At 34.0% G+C, this 20000-nt stretch overlaps 1 protein-coding gene across 7 annotated transcripts in view; it reads left to right on the top strand.

Annotated features, from left to right (window-relative positions):
• LOC137985025 (galanin receptor type 1-like) overlaps window positions 1-20000 on the top strand; it is a 79237-nt gene that overhangs the window by 23105 nt on the left and 36132 nt on the right. For all 7 annotated transcript variants that reach the window (XM_068832442.1, XM_068832437.1, XM_068832441.1 and 4 more), the window contains exon 2: window positions 72-129. The gene's annotated coding sequence lies outside the window, so the exon portion shown is untranslated. The remainder of the gene's footprint in view (window positions 1-71; window positions 130-20000) is intronic.

Raw genomic sequence — 20000 nt, 5'->3', positions numbered from 1 at the left:
ATGTATTGATTTGTTTCCCGATATATTTACATCATTAAAAATATTATTTGTCCCCACTTTTCTGTTTTCAGGACTGGAAAATTCAGATCTTCATAGCAAGAAACTGCCAGGTTTGACCTCTCTTTCCGGGTGAGTTTAATGCATTTAGACGACCGTTGAGGTCTCCTGCCGAACGAAAAGTATATCTCATGCTTATTTTAATTAAAGTTATGTCGCATCAAATCACTGAAAAAATCATCATAGTAGGCAGATGATGGATTTTGCAAGAGCATTGATCGCATAAGGTTATAATCAGTCTGCAAGGAGACATTTCTCGAGGTCACATTCGTTCTTTATCGCGGCTCAGGGTAAGTGTATATCGAATTCTTCATCTAAAGAACCAACGTGTAACCTTGATGGATCTTTTACAAAAACATCTTCCCTCGCCGCTCTTTCCACTTTGTCAAGACTTGTCCGCAATGAAAAACTTAAATTTAATTTTGATCCTTTGAAGGCTGAATTTGGCTATGTAATTTTTGGAGGTTGAACGATTTGCCGTTTAAGCCTTAGGGGAATACAACGGACAAGTTCAAAGCATATTTTCCTAGGGACAGTTATAAGTTCATTGTAATTGACAAATACTGATTTTCTTATCAGCGAAATGCTTTGAAGTGCCCGCAAATGTTACGGAAAATGTTCCGGGTTAATAAAGTTTTCCTGTCAGATATTGATAGATGAAAATGAACTCAAGCTTTCCAAGGAGCTAGCTGCTTCCCCAAAAATGTTTTACAAATGACCTATCAGAGAGTCAAAAATAACCTTTTGGAACATGTGTGGGATCCCCTTCCCTAGTTGTGAATCTGTATGTGAGGTTTCAGTAACGTTTTTGTTTTCGGCAAATCTCGAAAAGGCGAGGAGGAAAATGTTAGAAATTTCTAGGAAACACTCCTTGCGAACAGATTTTTCAACGAGGTCTTCGTTGGGTGTCCCCAAAGTAAGCATACGTGGCGCTCTTCAGGTTAAGCCCGTCTTCTTGGAGGTTGACCTGTACGGTCATTTCTTCCACCAGCACCGAGTTTGAAACAGTTTTTACTCGAAAACGCTGATAAGTTGACAAACTTATCGTTCGTTCTACCGTCGCAGCCGTCGCTGATGTTTTTCATGCCGGTGTTAAGAACAAAACTACTTTGGTTATGTCTAATTAAAGTTCAAAAGGTGCTGACATTTAGCTTTTATGTTCAAAGCAAGAAACACCTTTGGAAACGCTTGTTTGTTTGCTCCAAGTCTTCACTGATACCTCACCGAGATCGAGATAAAGTGACGCTGACATGTACAATCGTTTACAAGGTAGATACTTACAAAGTTGGCTTTGCACCATTTAGCATTTTTCTGCAAAATAAGCATAGCCTCTTAACCTAAATGTACTGCTTTTTATAGCCGCTTCTATTTTGCGTGAAAATTTTCAAACTTTTTATCAGACAAATTGCAGTGATTTTAGGAAACGGCAACCCAATGAGTTTGTTTCATTTCTACTGATAAAAGTTATTAATACGGTTAAACACAAGTGGTCTTAAATAAACGTGTAAATTGTTTGGAAGGAAGAAAAACACGCCGATGATTGCCTTAGTTCAGTAGTGTCACAAACTTTGCAATTCTTGCTAAGACAATGCGAATTTCTCAAGACTTCAACAAGTCAGTTACAATTCACAGGCTCTAGAGAAAAGCACACAGGGCAAGTTTCCACTGGCCGTTTGGCAGGAATAAATTATATATTCTAGGAACGACCAAAATCACTCCGGGAAATGGTATTTCAGTGTCAGAAAGTGTCAAAAGCAAGCCAACATTCAAAATCGGCCCCTTGTTGAGAGGTTTGATGGGGTCATTGTTTTTTTTTTTCTTTAATTAAAACCATTGAAGCAACAGAGGACGTTTTCCGTGTTTCCATAGTCTCATCTAAACACGAGTTAACCCAGGGTGCCAGAGGTTCTATTTTTCTTTCGCGAGGAGCGACCTCTGGTCACGGCGGTTAAGAATCTTACTTCCATGATTTGTGATTATGAACACGGTCGCTGATTGGTTTTCATAGTCAGTGCCAGTTCTTTCCGAGTAAAAACAATCTAACACTCAATTTCACTGGTTGAACGGTGATAGTGCATCCCAGTTGCCACAAAACCGGTTTTGACCGCAAGGAGTGCTACGAAAACAAAAATGGCGGTGGAAGGCTGTGAATTCGAGCGAGTATTTAGAGGTTTGCACAGTACAATACACAGCAAATTCTGGATATTCGGAGATTTTAGAATTGAAACCTGTTCAGGAATTTCATCAAGCGTGAGGATGTGTTTGTGGTCCTGCCAACTGGATGCCCAAATCTTTGATATTTCAACTTGTGCTGAAAGTTTGTTTGTATTTGCATGATCGTGGATTCATTAACCAAAAGATGCTATCGGCGTTATTTGTCCCTTGAATGTCTTGATTGATTCGTATATCCTAGAGCTGAAAGAAAATCCGAAAACCGTGAACACCAAAAATATCGTGTCATAAATTTTATTCAACGCTTGAGTATTAATTTTGAATAGCTGCTTGAGAGACTTTGCTGAGCTAATTAACATGAAATCAATCGCTTTCTCAATCTCCCATGTATTCGAACGTCATGTCATCCCATAATTTTAACTGAGAAAATTGTTGGGTCTCTATAGCAGCCTAGGGCCTTCGGAAGAACTTCATGCAAATTTCGCGCACTGTAATTAACGCATTTTATGGTAAATGACGTATTTTACCGCCAGAATATTAATTACTGGGTTGCCTATGGCAATCCCAGTCGGAAAATGGATAGATTTCTCCGTTTTATTTTCCGTGTCGGTAGAGGTCTTGCCTGTCATTCCCCTACTAAGTGGTGTCTTTGTGCATAGAGCCTTCTGCGTGTATTTTCTTAGGATCGAGAGGGTAGTGGGAAATGCGTAGATTTCTCTGGTGGACACAGTAGAACGATTAACTTAACCGGCAATGGCGTCGAAAGTCATGTAACGCGAATGGCGTTTTAGTGGATCTTTGAACAAAATATACCCTTATGAAGCTCAATAATGGCAAGTCAATTGGATACTGAACAAGCTTAAAAGCGACGAGTAATGGACTTCGACAACAATCTGTCTCCCGTCGAGCCGTCTTTTACCAAGTGTGCTGTTACGTAGAACACTGAAGATTCGTAGGGTAGCGATAATAGTGAATTCAAAGACTAGACCAGGTGGATTGCATGGAATTTCAAGCGTTAAAATCGCTGAAAAGGTAAAATTACTTCCGGAGCGATTCAATTGCGTGTCTTAAACAGATTTTCCTTTGATCTCACATAATTGTGTTTTCCCTCAAAATATTCGCTTGTTTTCGCTTTCGCTCGAACATATTTACCTTTGTTACATGTCCAGTGAATAGTTTTATTCTCTGGGATGAATTTTCCGTCAAAAAATCGGTTATTTGGCGGCGGGTCTAAAACACAGGTCACATTCCACAGGTCACTCATTGCAAGTCATTGTTTTACCTTTTTAAAAGTGACCCAAAACCCTAAATTTGGCTAACCCTAGGCCTAATTGGGGTTTTTAGGCCTAGGGTTAGCCAAATTGAGGGTTTTGGGTCATTTTTAAAAAGGTAAAACAATGACCTGCAATGAGTGACCTGTGGAATGTGACCTGTGTTTTAGACCCGCCCGTTATTTGGGTGGTTTTTGGCAAACAGAGGTTAATTATTCGTAATGCGATCGCTTCCGTTGCCGTTAGCAACGGGTCGCAAAGTTGACAGTTTTATCGCATTATCACATTACACATTGATCGCTAATCCGATTATTCCTAAAAATCTAAAAATATTCGTGCCTCATCAGTTTTCGGTCGAATTTATGTCCAAGAAAGCAGATAAATTGCAGAAAATTTTAGTTTTGCATCCAAACATTCGTAATCAACGCTAAAATGACCAAATTTTGCCTGGAAAACATATTTTACTGTTATTTTTCTTAAATATTTTCGTTCAACTTTCGCTTTTATAAAATGTTTCAGTTGTCTGTAAATAAGTTATACGCTGTTGGAAAATATGTTTTTTTAATTACCTTTTGCTTTGTTTTTGCAAGCCGGTAATCGGCCCGTGGGCATTACGGGAGAATAATGCCCTACAATTCAGTCACAATTAGCCAATCAGAGCGCGCGTTATATCGGCTACAAACACAAGCCATATAATAAATGGTCAGTAAGTAGTATAGGAGTTGGGGGTACCAGATCATTTTTTGATCTGTTACCAAACCCAACTCTATACTACTTTCCATATAATGGCTTCCAACTTTTGATCTCGTATTTTTGGTAATCTATATGTTTTTCCATATTATGGTTTCATATTTTTGATCTCGTATTTTCGGCTACCAATTATTGATTTCGTATTTATGATCTAGTATTTTTGGAAATCTATATATTTTTGTTGTATAAAATTAATATCTCATATAATAGTATAATGAGTTGTAAAGAAATACATGAAGAACTTGTACACATGGAAGAAATCATTTGTCCTTATTGTAATAAAGAAATAGGTAAACATACGAAAGAAATTGAGCAATGCTGCAGTCAACCTGATATAGTGAATGATAACAATATGCTAGCTTGTAAAAAATGTGGGACAGTTAATGGCTATAAACCACTTATAGAATTTATCGAATTTCATCAGAATAAACATAAATTTCGACGTAAATCAGTGTATGTAAGAAAATATCATATAGAAAACATAATAAACAATATAGCTGTGAAAAATAATTTCCAGATTACAGTCAAACACAAAAACAAAATAATGAAGATTTTTGAAGAAATTGGAAAGGTTATCAGGCATGTCAACGTTGATGATAGAAAGCGTATGATTAACATCAACTTTCTTTTAAAAAAAATATTCAAAATACTTGATCTTCCTTTTGAAAAGGTCAAGACAACAAAGTCTAAAAAAACTCTTGAAAAGTATGAACTGTATTGGAGAGAAATCCTTACATTAGCATCTGATGAAATCAATGCAATTGTCAAGGAATGAATTTGTCGTTGTATTTTAGAAGAAATTTGTCTACATTAGGACGTACATCAGTGACAAAATCGTCTATATTTTTCATTTCATTGTAAATTGATGGTTGAAAATCGCCACTTCTCATCATGTCTTTTAAATTTATTAGAAGATGTCCATATGATTGGTATGCATATGTACAATTTTGAATTTTTATGTCTAATGATTGATAACCCATGTAACTTTTGATCAGTATAGCAGCTGTTGATATACCGACTAAAGCTATACCATAGGTTACTACAGCAGCAATAATGCCTCCTGTGCCTGTCAGAATAGAAACAGAATTCCCAATTAGTTTGAATTTTTTGTATCTTTTTAAAGCTTGCTTGAAGCACCATTGTTTTCTGTGATATGTTTTATAATAGCTCTTTAGTTCATCAAACTGATCTTCAGTCAGTGAATCTGAAATATGATTCCAGTCAAATATTTTTTTTCGTTTGTCAGTCATAATTATAGTTTAGATTGTTAATCGTCTGCATAGACAATATAGTATACCACTGACTTGACCACAAAAAGGTGATCTTTTAATCAGTTTAGTTGTGTATTTTTCTGAAATAGCATAAGTGTAACCTCTACCGAGCTTATGGTGGTCATAAAACCTCCCGGAAGCATCATGTAATACACTATGTGAATTTAATATATTAATCCAACCGAAGATCTTTTCAAGTAACCATGTTAGACAGCCACTACCTGGTCCAAGAAGACCCATTTCACCATTATTGAGTTCAAGAATCTTATTTATAGATACATCTCTTTCGAGATGATAAAAATGCAGGTATCTATAAATAAGTGCTGATTTTAATATTTTATCGTCAATGTTTAGATGTTTTTCCTTTGTTTTTTCAAAATTGTATGTCACATATTCAAGCAATAAATTGATATACATATATATATTACGTTATATTGTACCTTTGCATCAGAAGGGTATGATGGTCTAATATCGTTTTTTCATCTAGGATAAAATCCAAATATACACAGAAAAAGGCTATATTTCCTCTAAGAGGAGCTATATCTGTTGTGGGATTCAGACCACCAAAAACAGTTGTACTGTTTCCTGTACGGTTGCCACCAGTAAAATCACCAATATGTATTTTGTTCCAGTAAATCTTACTTTTTTCAGTTTTAGGCAAAGATTTGTTATCCCAATGTACTGATAAACAGTGCCATTTGTTAAGTTCACCCAAATCATTCTCGCTATAATCATCTAGTTTCGAGAAACTCTGAAGAGAAGCAGCAGGACCAAGATAAACACAATTATTTGCAGAATCAGCTTCAGATACCACTAGATTTGAACCAGAATAAGCTATGAATTTGTCAAACTCCCCATTATCGTGTCCAAAAAGAGCATTATTCCAAAAATTTTGTGACGGACCTCTTGAATCTAATTTATAGACAACGAAAACATTGACTGCGTCATTATTCAGATTAACCTGAGATATCATTTTCTGTGTACCACTAAATTTCAGGAAATATCGACCATTATGTTTTTCAGCTTTTGTGCATAAGGTAGGTCTTTTAGATGAATCTGTTTGAGTGGCATCACTTTCCTCATTGCTTTTGTCATATATAGTTTCTTCCTTTCTGCTTGAATCAATCTTCACATTTTGACCATCTGATCTGTCTATCTGATATACGCAATTTGCATACATTCGAAGATATTCAGATACCCAAAGATCGAGAAATGAATCTCTAACAATGCTAACGACCTGTGATTTGACAACAACATGGTTATCTGCCGTAGCAGGCTTTACGATGAGATTTTTGCCGGTTTCTGCATGACCATCAGAATTCACAGAAAAATCGACTGTGTCAGTCGTAACTACATCAATATTGGTATATTCGACAGTATATTCGATTTTATTACCATTGTCGTCTAGAACAAAGTCTCCGTGTTCATCTTTAACATACAATGCCATATATATTTCGATTAGATATTTTTTAGAAATTATAGGGTCTGCAATATATGGTGTAAAAAAACCTTTTTCTTTCGTTAGTAGTGGTTTCAATATATATTCTGTTGATACCGTAGAAAGTGTAACTAATGTTGTAAACATAATATTTGAAGCAGTACCTGAATAAAAGTTTCTGTTTATGATTAATTTGTAAACACCATTCAAACGTTTGTTCGTCCAGATCACAACTTGCAAAATTTTAATGTTTCTTCCTCCAATAATAGACGACAATCTGGTATTAGTGCTTGTACCATCTAATTGCATTTCATATGAAAAATGACAATTATTAGTTCCGATTTCGGTTGTACCTACAAGAAAACATGGTAAAGAAATTAGTCTCATGTATGTTTTGGTTAAAGGACCGTTGTCATCTATCGGTGATCTCGGCAGACCCCTAATTCCGTTGTTGTTCATATTAATGGGTATGTGAATTTGAAGATTATTGTTGGAGACTTCATAACCTTTTTCGTAATCAAATATACTCATATCTAGATCGTTTTTTGCTTCATCCTTAATACCATAAATCAGTACATATAAAGGTAACAGACTAGGACTAAGGTTGTCAAAACTACTCTGAACATTAACATATAACCTTCTTTGAATCGATGGAGATGTGCCGTCTGGAGAAAGATTCAATATACTTCGATAATATTTATAATCAGTATTGACTTTTATTGTGTGTGATTTATCAATATTTATATTCAGTTTTTCAAATGTTATATTAAAAGAATTAAATTCTGAATCATGTCTAAGATCTTTTTCGAAATACACTTCAATACAAACAGTGTAATTATCACTAAAATTATCACGTATCATCTTGAATAAATTAAAATCAAACCTTCCTTTAAACAGACTAGATCCGTCATTTGTTTTTTGAACCTTCAAAGAGAATGCTTTTTTGTTGGTTTTATGAGGTGAGTCATTATAGGTGATTAAATTAACATCCTGTATTCCGAAATCTTCAGTGAATTGTCCATCATCCATAGCGTATGCCAAAACGTTCTTTCGATTTTCGTGTGTGCTTATATAACTCTCCGCTATTTTTTGGTCTGTATATTTATTATTTTCGGTACTTATAGTTGAAAAAGCATCATTTACTTGCTTCAAAGTTATGGCATCTTGATTATGTGTGGCGTTTCCGAGATTTATTATTCGTTGATTGTTCATGTCTAGATTAGAAGTCATTGTATTACTGCCGTCTCGTAAAATGACTTGATTTATATCTGGTTTTTTCCAACCTCGAAATCGACATAAGCTTTGTTAGTCACATCTCTAGTACCAGTTGGTTGTCCGCAATTTGTTATTTTATTCCAAGACAAATTGAAATTTCCACTCATTTCTTGAGTACCATTTCGTAACACAACCTGATTGACATTTGGTTTGGCGGCTAATGCAGTATCAATGTATCCTTTATTTACTACATCAGTCGATTGTGAACCGTTACCAACCTTTGTAATTTTATTGTCACCAAAGTCAAAATCACTAGTTACGGAAACTGTCCCATCTCTTTTTAAATAATCATTTAACGCTGTTTTATCGGCTTTTTGAGACAACTCTGTTTTATCAGCCTTTTGAGTCATAAAATTATCGATGTAAATTTTGTTGCAGCATCTTTATGATGTACTGGTTCGTCTAACCCCTTGATTCTTTGATCTTTCATGTCGATAGGATTTTGTGCTTCAATATCACCAGTGTTAGTATTCAAATCAAGATAAAATGCTTCTAGTTGTAAATGTGTTAATGCATCAGCTGTATTATGTCTACCGGGTGCAACATTTTCTATTCTTCTCGAATTCATATCGAGTGCTCCTAAACATCTTATTACTACCGTCAACTAGTAATGCCTTATTATCAACATAACTCTTAGTGGTTGCATCGTCATTCGTTTGCGGTGAAGCTACATTCCTCAGTTTTTTTATTTTGAATATCGTAATCACCGTCATCTGTTAGTTTAAAACCAACGCCAGGCAATCCTTTTACTATTTCAATAATTTTGTCATGTGACAATGTATCTTCAGGTAATTTGCCATTTGAGTAACTCATATATATATGGGTTATATTGTTCCATTGAAGTTCATTGTTGTAAATTTCCGTGGCTTATCGATATATATGAAGCTGTAAGGGTCACCAGTTGCTTTTTCGTATAATTGTTTTGATACATTGTTTTCTCTGCAAATAAGCGATTTTTCGTTGTTGCTTGGAAATTCATAAAATGTGAGCAGTTTAATCTGACATCTTTTGGAGTTTTATAATATGATTGACTGAGATAAATAACACTGCAATTTTTATGTCTTCCCTGAATAAAATAGTCAACTAATGGCTTTTGGTTTCTATCACATACAAAATCGTCAAATATTACCAATTTCTGATTTTCACTATCACGATCGTTTACAGGAATGATTTTATCATTGCTTGCTTCAATAACATCATAACCAGCTTCATCACTTATTGGTTTGAACTTATCCATGAGATTCTGATACTTTGACTGCTCTAAGTTTTTTGCATAAAGGTATATTTTATCAAAGTACAATAAATTGTAAATCATATGCATAAGTGTATTTGTTTTTCCCGAACCAGAAGGTCCGCAAATGAGCATGCGGAAGCATCGATCAGGCATAAAATCATATAATTGTTTAAAATTGGATGTTACTTTATCGTCAGTATCATAATTTGGTATTTTCATTTATATTATATGGGTATATTATTTCAATAACATGGTGTATAACACGGTGTTTGACACGGTGTTCAACACCGTGTAAAACGTTATTTTTATATATGAATTTCCATTTTATGTAACGTAATAATATAACAAAGATGAGTTTGCTTAGGTGGAAAGAACTCGCAAAGAGTAAATCTGAATTAGGGGATAAGATCAATTATGTCCATAATGCAATTACAAAACATAATATTGGTCAGCAGACCAGTCAACAGGGATTTTCAAAAGTATTCCAACCAATTACAAGTAAATTAGATGATGTTATTGATAGTAATCAGGTTTTAAGGTTGCCAAGGAAAACACGACCACTGAAGAAAGGAGAAGTTCCTGATTACGGCATTGATATAGAGGATGAAGTTCCAGATATGAATCTTGGTGAATTATTTGAACAACCTGTTTTGCCACAGCAAGAAAAACAACTGGTGCCAAAACCGCCAACATATGAAGAATCTTTACAAGATCTTCTGGAAGGAAAAAAAGAGATTCATGTTGATCCTAAGTACTTTCCTGAAGAACCAGAATTACCACCAGAATATGATGAAGACGAGGAGATAGATTATGGATTAGATGATGAAGATATGGATAATGAGATATTAGGTGATCTTGGTCTTCAAAATTATGATTCTGTTGAAAAGGTAATAAATCAACAAGAAATGACTCAACGAAAAAACAAAAAATATCTCAATAAGATTGTCAATGAAGCTAAAATAAAAAGAAATCAATTAAAAGGCTACAAATCTCAAATCACAAAACAATATAAATCAGGAGAAATTTCAGATGCAGAAAGGCAAGTGCTAAACAAAAGAATAGACAACGCAAGAGCTACTTTAAATGAATACATAAAGCATTATGAAAATAAAATCAAAACAATGAAAGGTTCTGGTATGAAAAAACAAAAAGGTGGTAATGTTATATTTTTCAACAAACCGAAAGAACTTATTAAAAAAATTAGATTTAATTCTTGGTGAGATATCAGCAGGTAATACCAGCATTGACATGCGAAATATGGGTGTTTCTATATTGGACACATTATTAAAAATGTCGACAATCAATAGATCACAATATGGTAAATTATACAAACAATATTTCAAAATTTAATGTAACTTCGTTATATAATGCAACGAGAGATAGTTTTATCATCTTATAGTGTAAAAAATCAAGGGAATAATAAACCTGAAGATTTTACAACAAATTTTACCAGACCTATAATTCTAGACAATAATAAGCAATATGTTATTGGTCTTAACAGAGTCATCAACATGTCATTCACTTGGTTCAATGTCAATGCTGGATACAAAAATCAATTAATTAAATATAGCTCAGATAATGTTTTAACTTTTAAAAACATTACACTTCCAGCCGGTGTATGGAATTATACAGATTTCAACACATACATAAAAAATGTAACGAAAACTGGTGATACGTTTCCAATCACTCTTGACTTCGACAATACAACATTTAGGGTCACGGTTACATTAGCTGAAAATTACCAACTTGATTTAAGAGCAAGTAATTTTAATGACCTAATAGGTTTTGACAAAAAGATATTAGCAAGTGGAACGCATATTGGACCAAGATTGCCAAATCTCGGTCAAGACACAGACATACTCAATATTCATTGTGATTTAATGAACAAATCGCTTGCAGACGGTAAAGACACAGACATAATTTATTCATTCTCAACCAGTGTACTAACTCCAAGTTACTCCTTCACCCTCGAACCGCGACGAGTCACATTTAATCCAATTAATAAAATTACAATTTCATCAATCAGAATGTGGGTAACAGATGGAAAAAGAAGATTACTGGATCTGAATGGAGCGGATACGTCTTTCTCACTTATTCTAAAAAGCATATAATAATATAACATAAAGGTATAAATGAAACCGTATGAATTCAAGAGGTTTTATCATCCAAAACTTGGTAGATTTGTTTTTCAACACAAAGGGTCTGGACTTATCGTTGATAATATTTTTAAACCGTTAAAGAGTGTGGCATCATCTGTTTTCAAGAAACTTGCTAAGCCAATAGCAAAGAAGGCATTAGAATCAGGGGTTTCCCATGCAGGTGAGCGTCTGGGTAAGGCTGTATCAGAGAAGTCAGGAGACCTAATAACGAAAAAATTGGCAAATTTGAGAAAAGGAGCTATAAGACAAAGGGCAATTGTTCCATCCTCACCCATTAAACAGCAAGATGAAAGTACTGATATGATCCTCAATGAATTGATATCAGGATCTGGAAGAAGGCGTAGAGTCTTCAAATAAATAACATGATAGCAAAATTATATAATATAATAGTATAAATGGCTTTTAGAACAAGTGAATTTTTACAAAGAAATGAGTTAGTGCGTTTCCAACTTGATGATGTAATTAGAGCCCCAGCCAATGGTCAACATCAGGAGAAAAATGGATATACATTTACAATCAATGATCGATCGAGTTTTTTACGATTGGTACAATGCTTATTTCGAGGTCCAGTTCCAGGTACAAAAATTGGCTGATGGTACAGCCTATGGTGCAGATCGTATAACAGTTATTAATGGATCTCATTCATTGATTTCTCATATGATGATAAAAAGCGCTGGTAAAATTGTGTACGATACTGATAATTTACACAAGGTCGTTTTTGTTAAGAATTTACTGGAATATTCTGATGATTACTCAAGAAGTGTAGCCAAGAATAGTCTTTGGTATTTAGATACAAATCATCTTATAGCTAATGCTAATCAGAATACAGGATTTGAGGCTAGACGACTTTTAACAACCGGGAATTCTGATGTCAATAGAATCATACCTCTCAATCGTTACAGTTTTTTTGAAGAGTTGGAGGGTAAGATGTTGGTACCAATGCAGCTTGAATTTACTTTAAAGCTACCGGATGATAGAGAACTACTTCAAAAACTTGATGCAGTTGATGATGGAAGGGTTTTCATTGACAGATTTCTACTATGGGTTCCAAAACTGACTCCAAAGGACAGTCTGTATGATAAGTTCATTGGTTATTTTTTAAAACAGGATAAATGGACGTATCTCAGAGAAATGTATCAAATGTCTAGTCCGAGGCATGGTAGTGGATTCTTCCAGATTTCTTCTAGTATTGACAATGTTAAAGCAATTTTTGTATACCTACAACGAGCTAAAACAAGGAATTCGGCGACAAATCCATATGAATTTGATACATTTAATATAAATGCCGATCGAGGGAATGGTAGTTATTTGACAACATGCAGATTGGAATACGGGAATGGCATTTTTTACCCAGAAACAGAGTATGACAGTGAAAGTAAAGTAAGAATATTCAACGATTTAATGTCTTATGCAATGAGAAAAAATGATTACAACACCGGAACGCAGTTGAATCTAGCTAATTATAATAGTCTATACTCACTAATCTATTTCGATCTATCATATCAGGCAGAGAAAGTAACAAGAGATCCCAAACAGTTGATTTTTAGGTATAAACTCAATGCTAATAGTGCTGACGACAGTCCTTTCAACGTACATGCTATCGTTTTATATGAAGAAACAGTTGTCATTGACAAAATCGGAAATGAACTGGTTATAGTATAAGCCCACAACTGAAATAGTAATATGAAATCAAGTCAATAACTCCTATTTATTTGTATATGTTTTGTAACTGGAATTATATAACATATATTATATGACTGAACTTCATGAAATCAACGTAAGACTTTCAGATAATCAAAAAATGAATCTGAGTAATGCTTACTATAAAAGGGAAACAATTGTTCTAAGACTAACAAATGATTCTCTTAATGGAAACGACACTCTTTATGTTCCAGCAATGGTAAAAGAAAGATTACAAAAAAATCGCAAATTGAACAAAGGAATGCACATCAAATTAGCCAAAACGAATATCAGGAAACAAGTCGGTGGAAGTCTTTTGAGTACCGTATTAACACTTGGAAGATCATTCGCACCAACAATTGCAAAAACGCTTGGACTAAGTGCTTTGGGAGGACTAGCGAGCGAAGGTGCTTCTCAATTGGTTAAAGCAATCTCTGGGAAAGGAGTACAGACTGGTGGTTTTCTCGTGCCACAAGACAAAATTAAAAAGCTGATAGAATATAAACATCTTTTATCGACGAAACAAAAACAGGATATATTAAATGCCCTTCAATCGGGTTCAGGTGTTCGTATAAAACCAACCAAAACACAATCAGGTGGATTTTTAGGAACTCTGTTAACTAGCATCGGTATTCCACTAGCTATTGAAGCCATAAAAAAGATGACTGGAAAATTAGCTCCACAGGTTGGTATACCACCTACCTGGCCTAGAAGAGGTAATGGAGCACCTAGAATTGGGTTACCAAAAATACCCCCTCCTTTCTACGGCTCGTGGAATGATATTCACGGCTCAGGTAAAAAAAAAAGAACTACCAAAAAAAAAAATCAGGAAAGGGACTACTATTGGGAAAAAACAGTCCATTCAATGGCGTACCCATTTTGGGGGCAATATTGTAAAACCAAAATTTATAAAAACACCCCTTTGAGTAACCATGATCTAATAAAATAGTGTAAATATTTGAATATACCAATCAATGAAGTATTGTCAAGGAATGAAAATGTTCCACATAACCATAAACAGGCGTTATTCATCTACAATCTTGAACCAGCTTATATGTCAGGATCTCACTGGGTAGCCACTTATGTGAAAGATAAAGTAATCAATTATTTTGATAGTTTTGGTATGCCTCCATTTCAAGAAATGGTCAATCATGCCAAAAAGAAAAATTTGACTTTGTTGCATCAAAATAATCAGATACAAAATATGTACACAACAACATGTGGGTACTTCTGTCTCTTCTTCTTAAATGAAATGAATAAGGGTAATTCGTATTATGATTTATTACAAGTGTTCGACATAAATGATACAATGAAAAATGAGAGATTTATCGAACATTATTTTAGAAATATCTAACTTATATATATTATGAAATCGTATTGTGTTAAACAAAAGAAAGTGACTGAATGTACTGAGCCTTCAGGTTACAAAACAACTAAAAATGGCAGACTAATGTTCTTTTGCACTTGTGCTGAATGCGGCATTAAAAAGACCAAATTTGTTAAAAAACAGGGAAACTAAATAGCCTGTCAGAGATGGCAGGCAGAGGGATCATGTCAGATTTAGGTAATACAGCAGCAGAATTATTTTTAACTAAAGGAGTACCTTATCTTGGCAAAAAAGCAGTTGAAATGGGTAGATATTACACAACGGAAATGCTACGAGATCCAAAGTTACAGAAGAAAGCCATTGATTATGCTTTGGATAAACTTAATCCGGCAATTCAAAATGTTGGATCACAAGCTTTAAATCAATTGTCGACAAAAATAAGACCAAACAAAAAATACACAACAAACAGAAAAGATCTTGATGGTGGTGCTCTTGATATTCACAAAGCTATTGGTAAATTACCAAAACCAAAAAGCGGATGGACGCTTCCTGGGCATCATTACACAGGACCTTACAATGATTTGGAAAATCAACTGAAGTATGACCCAAAAACTGGTCAAATATTAGAAATATACGATATACCGACTGGAAGAACTGATGCAATAGCAATGCAACACGATGTTGATTATTCCGTCTGCAAGGATGATAGGAAATGCAAAAATAAAGCAGATAGAAAAATGGTTCAAGCTTTAGACAACGTACCGTATAATGAAAGACAATGGGGGCATTGGTTGGCAAGAAATGTTATCAATACAAAGCAGAAACTAGGTCTAGGAGTTTCAAAAAACGGAAAAAGCCGTCGAGTGAAGAAAACGGGCAAGAAAAATTAGCAGATGAGTTACATAAACCCATAAAACGTAATTTTACTCGGCGGCGTGTAATCACAAATCATATTGATGAAATATGGGCAAGTGATCTTGTTGAAATGCAAAAATCTAGCAAATGGAATAAGGGTTACCGATATCTTCTAATGGTCATTGATGTTTTCAGTAAATACGGTTGGATTGTACCATTAAAGGATAAAAAGGGTGAAAGTGTTACAAAGGCATTCAGTGAAATATTCAAGGAAGGCAGAAAACCACAATATTTATGGGTTGATAAGGGAAAGGAGTTCTATAACAAACACTTGAAAGACTTGCTTGACAAAAATGGGATACATATGTACTCCACTGAAAATGAGGAGAAATCCTCGGTGGTTGAAAGGTGGAATAGAACAATTAAATCCAAAATGTGGAAACAGTTCACTGTTCAAGGTAATACAATGTATCTCGATATACTACCCAAACTAGTGAAAAAGTACAACAACACACAAAACATTCAAGCATAAAGATGACACCTACTGAAGCCGATAAAAAGATAAATGAAGGAACCGTTTACTTTAATCTATATGGTAATATGGAGCCATTATCAGCTAAAGCAAAATTTAAGGTTGGTGACAAGGTCCGAATATCTAAGTATAAACGGAATGTGTTTGACAAGGGTTACACACCAAATTGGACTGAAGAAGTGTTTACAGTTGATAAGATCCAATACACTAATCCAATAACATACAAACTAAAAGATCTCAGAGGTGAAGATATTCAAGGAAGTTTTTATCAACCTGAATTATTAAAAGCAATACAGGATGTTTTTCGTATTGATAAAGTCATTCGGAGGGACTATAAGAAGAAACAAGCTCTAGTGAAGTGGAAGGGATACAGTGATGATTTCAATAGTTGGATACCATTGAAAGATATTGAAAATATTTAAACCCAAGTTATGTAACATATATAATAATAACTACGGTTTATACTGTAATTGCTACTTTATAGCCAAAAATATTTGATTGTTTCTGGCTATTTATTTACATTTTTTGTTGTGAACATACTTACTACCATTTTTCATCACTTTATTGCATCTTGAACATTTGTATTCCTTGTTTTGCCATTTTTTAAAAGCTTTCATTTAAATTTTCTTCTTATGTTCTGCTGATACTTTTGGTCTTGTATCAGCAGATTTTTTGTGGTTATCAGGCAAGTCATCTTGCTTGATATACTCAAATTTGTAGTGTTGACCATCTATTTTTGAAACACCTGATTTTACACGATTGAAAGAATCACATACCATTTTGACAACACCAGCATTTATTTGAAGATGTTGTTGAACAGCATACATACTGTTATAGTATGAAACTTCATTTGTGTTTTTGTTGATAGCTTTAACACATTTTTTATTTTCATGATTTTTGGCAACAAATGTATAGTCACGATCCTTCGCTGATTTCTTACAATTCTGTTGTTGTGTAACAAGCTGTAAATTACATAAGCGATTATCTTTTTTGTCATTATTGATGTGATCAATGACTTTTCCTTCTGGAATGATACCGTTAAAACATTCCCAAATGAATCTATGAGATGACATAGTTTTTTGTTTACCACCATATTTTCTCACAGTAATATATAAATAACCAGAATTACCTTTTGTACCTTTGCTTGGCACCTTCTTGACGATATTGATTATATTTCCGTTTTTATCTGAAGCAAACAAGTCATAAATTGGATGAACAGAATAAACGCATTCACTTATTTCAATCTTACTCATTATAATATAGTTTATATATTTTTTCTTTATGAGGGTTTATGTGCGTTTATGGCTTAAAGATTTATTACAAGTGATAGTTATATAGAATGAAAAATAATATCTCACGTAATAATACTATGAACAAGAAAGATCTAAAAAAGCTCAGCAAATCTGAACTTATCAAATTGCTGTTGAAGCAAGAAAAAAAAAATCCTAAAATTGTCATAGTAGATGACACCAAACCAGTACCAACACCAAGGACTGTAAAACCAATTAGACCAATCCCAACATCTCGTAAGAGTGTAAATCAAATGGTTCAAGATTATGAAAAAAACATAATTCTTCCACCAATAGAGTTCAGAGATGGATACAAACCAGTGCCAGCACCGAGAACTAAGATAGAGCAAACAGATAAAGCTCTGAAAGGGTTCACAAAGTCTTATGAGATAAATATCAAAAACGACAAAGACCCATTAGTGCAACTAAACAACACAAGGAAGGCTGTTGCTAACCATATTGAAAACACATTAATATCAATGAAAGGAGTAAAATTCGTTGAAACTCTTAAATTAACATTCACAAAAATGTCAGACGGAGAAACAGTGTATAAGACCGCATATTTCAACAGTCCAGCTCAAACAATAATTAATGATACACAAATTGAACTAGCTTTAAAATTATCAAAACAAGACATAATAAACAAGATTGCAGTATGGATTTCAGAGGGATCTGGTTGGACTATTCAATCTGTTGACAACCACTACATTAATGTGGTAAAATATGAACCAATTAAAGGATCTTCTTACATAAAACTACCTACAGAACTCAGAAACAGTGCAAAGGGATTGATCAACATGAAAAATGAGGATAATGAATGCTTCAGGTGGTGCCACATCAGACATTTGAATCCTCAAGACAAATACCCACAGAGAATCAAAAAATTCGACAAACAATATATTGAAAATTTGGATTATTCAGGAATTGAATTTCCAGTCACTACCAAACAGTACAACAAAATAGAAAAGCAGAATGAAATAAACATCAATGTTTTCGGTTATGAAGATAAACAACCATATCCAATTTATGTTTCAAAAGAAAAGTATAAAGACCATATGAATTTATGATTAATTACAGAAAACAAAAACAATCACTCTGTATTAATCAAAGATTTTAACAAATTCATGTACAATCAAACAAAGCACAAAGAGAGGAAACATTTCTGTATGCATTGTCTTCAGTGTTTCAGTTCTGAAAGAGTATTAACTGATCACAAAGAAAACTGTATCCAAGTGAATGGCACACAAGCAATAAAAATGCCAACAAAAGACAACAGCATATTAAAATTCAATAATTTCCATAAACAACTTCCTGTGCCATTTGTAATTTATGCAGATTTCGAGGCTATTACTGAAAAAATTCATGGATGCCAACCCAATGATGATAAATCATATACAGAAGCATATCAAAAGCATGTGGACTGTGGTTATGGATACAAGGTCGTTTGTTGTTATGATGATAAATATAGCAAACCAGTACAAATTTATAGAGGCAAAAAAGCTACTCACAAATTTATGCTAGCTATGCTGGATGAAGTCAAATATTGCAAGAAGGTTATGAAAAAATATTTCAATAAACCATTGAGAATGACTAAAGATGATGAAGAAAAATTCCAAAAAGCTGATAAATGCCATATATGTGAGAAAAAATACAATAAAACTGATGTAAGAGTAAGAGATCACTGTCATATAACTGGTAAGTACAGAGGATCCGCTCATCAAGATTGTGATCTTAACTTTAGAATAACTGATAAAATTCCAGTAATATTTCATAATCTGCGTGGGTATGACAGTCATTTTATAATGCAAGAGATTGGTGAAATAGCTAAAAAACACACATATACAAATAGAAAAGGTGAAAAGTGCCAAATGAATATCAATGCCATACCTAACAACATGGAGAAGTATATGGCTTTCATGTTGGGTAATCATCTGACCCTCATTGATAGTTTTCAATTTATGAGCTCAAGTCTTGATAAACTAGTTAGCAACCTACCAAAAGAATCATTAAAATATACATCTCAAAAATTCAAAGGTGAAAAACTTGATTTAATGTCACAAAAAGGAGTATATCCATACGACTTCATGGACAGTTTTGATAAATTCAATGAAAAACTGCCATCAAAAGAAGACTTTTACAGCATCTTAAATGATGAGCATATAACAGATGATCAATACAAACATGCTAAAAATGTATGGAACACTTTTAATCTGAAAAATATGGGTAGTACCATGACTTATATCTCAAATCTGACTTACTTCTGTTAGCTGATGTATTCGAAAACTTTCGAAAGACCTATCTGCAATACTATAAACTGGACCCATGTCATTATTTTACCAGTCCTGGGCTTTCCTGGGATGCTATGCTAAAAATGACTGATATCAAATTAGAGCTTATGACTGATATTGATATGTTTCAATTCATTGAAAAAGGCATGCGTGGAGGTATCAGTTACATAGCCAACCGATACAGAAAGTCGAATAATAAATACATGAAAACATATGATGAAAAGGCGCCCTCAAAATATATCATGTATCTAGATGCTAACAATCTGTATGGTTGGGCAATGAGTCAATATTTACCAACTGGCGGTTTCAAATGGATGACTAAAAACCATATTGATAAGATAGACTTAGCCAAGTACACAGAAGATAGCAATAAAGGTTTAATACTAGAAGTCGACCTAGCAT

Source organism: Montipora foliosa, chromosome 14, assembly GCF_036669935.1.
Source record: "Montipora foliosa isolate CH-2021 chromosome 14, ASM3666993v2, whole genome shotgun sequence".
Taxonomy (NCBI): Eukaryota; Metazoa; Cnidaria; class Anthozoa; order Scleractinia; family Acroporidae; genus Montipora; species Montipora foliosa.
The sequence above is the reverse complement of the archived record's forward strand: the minus strand, read 5'-3'. Positions and strand labels throughout refer to the sequence as shown.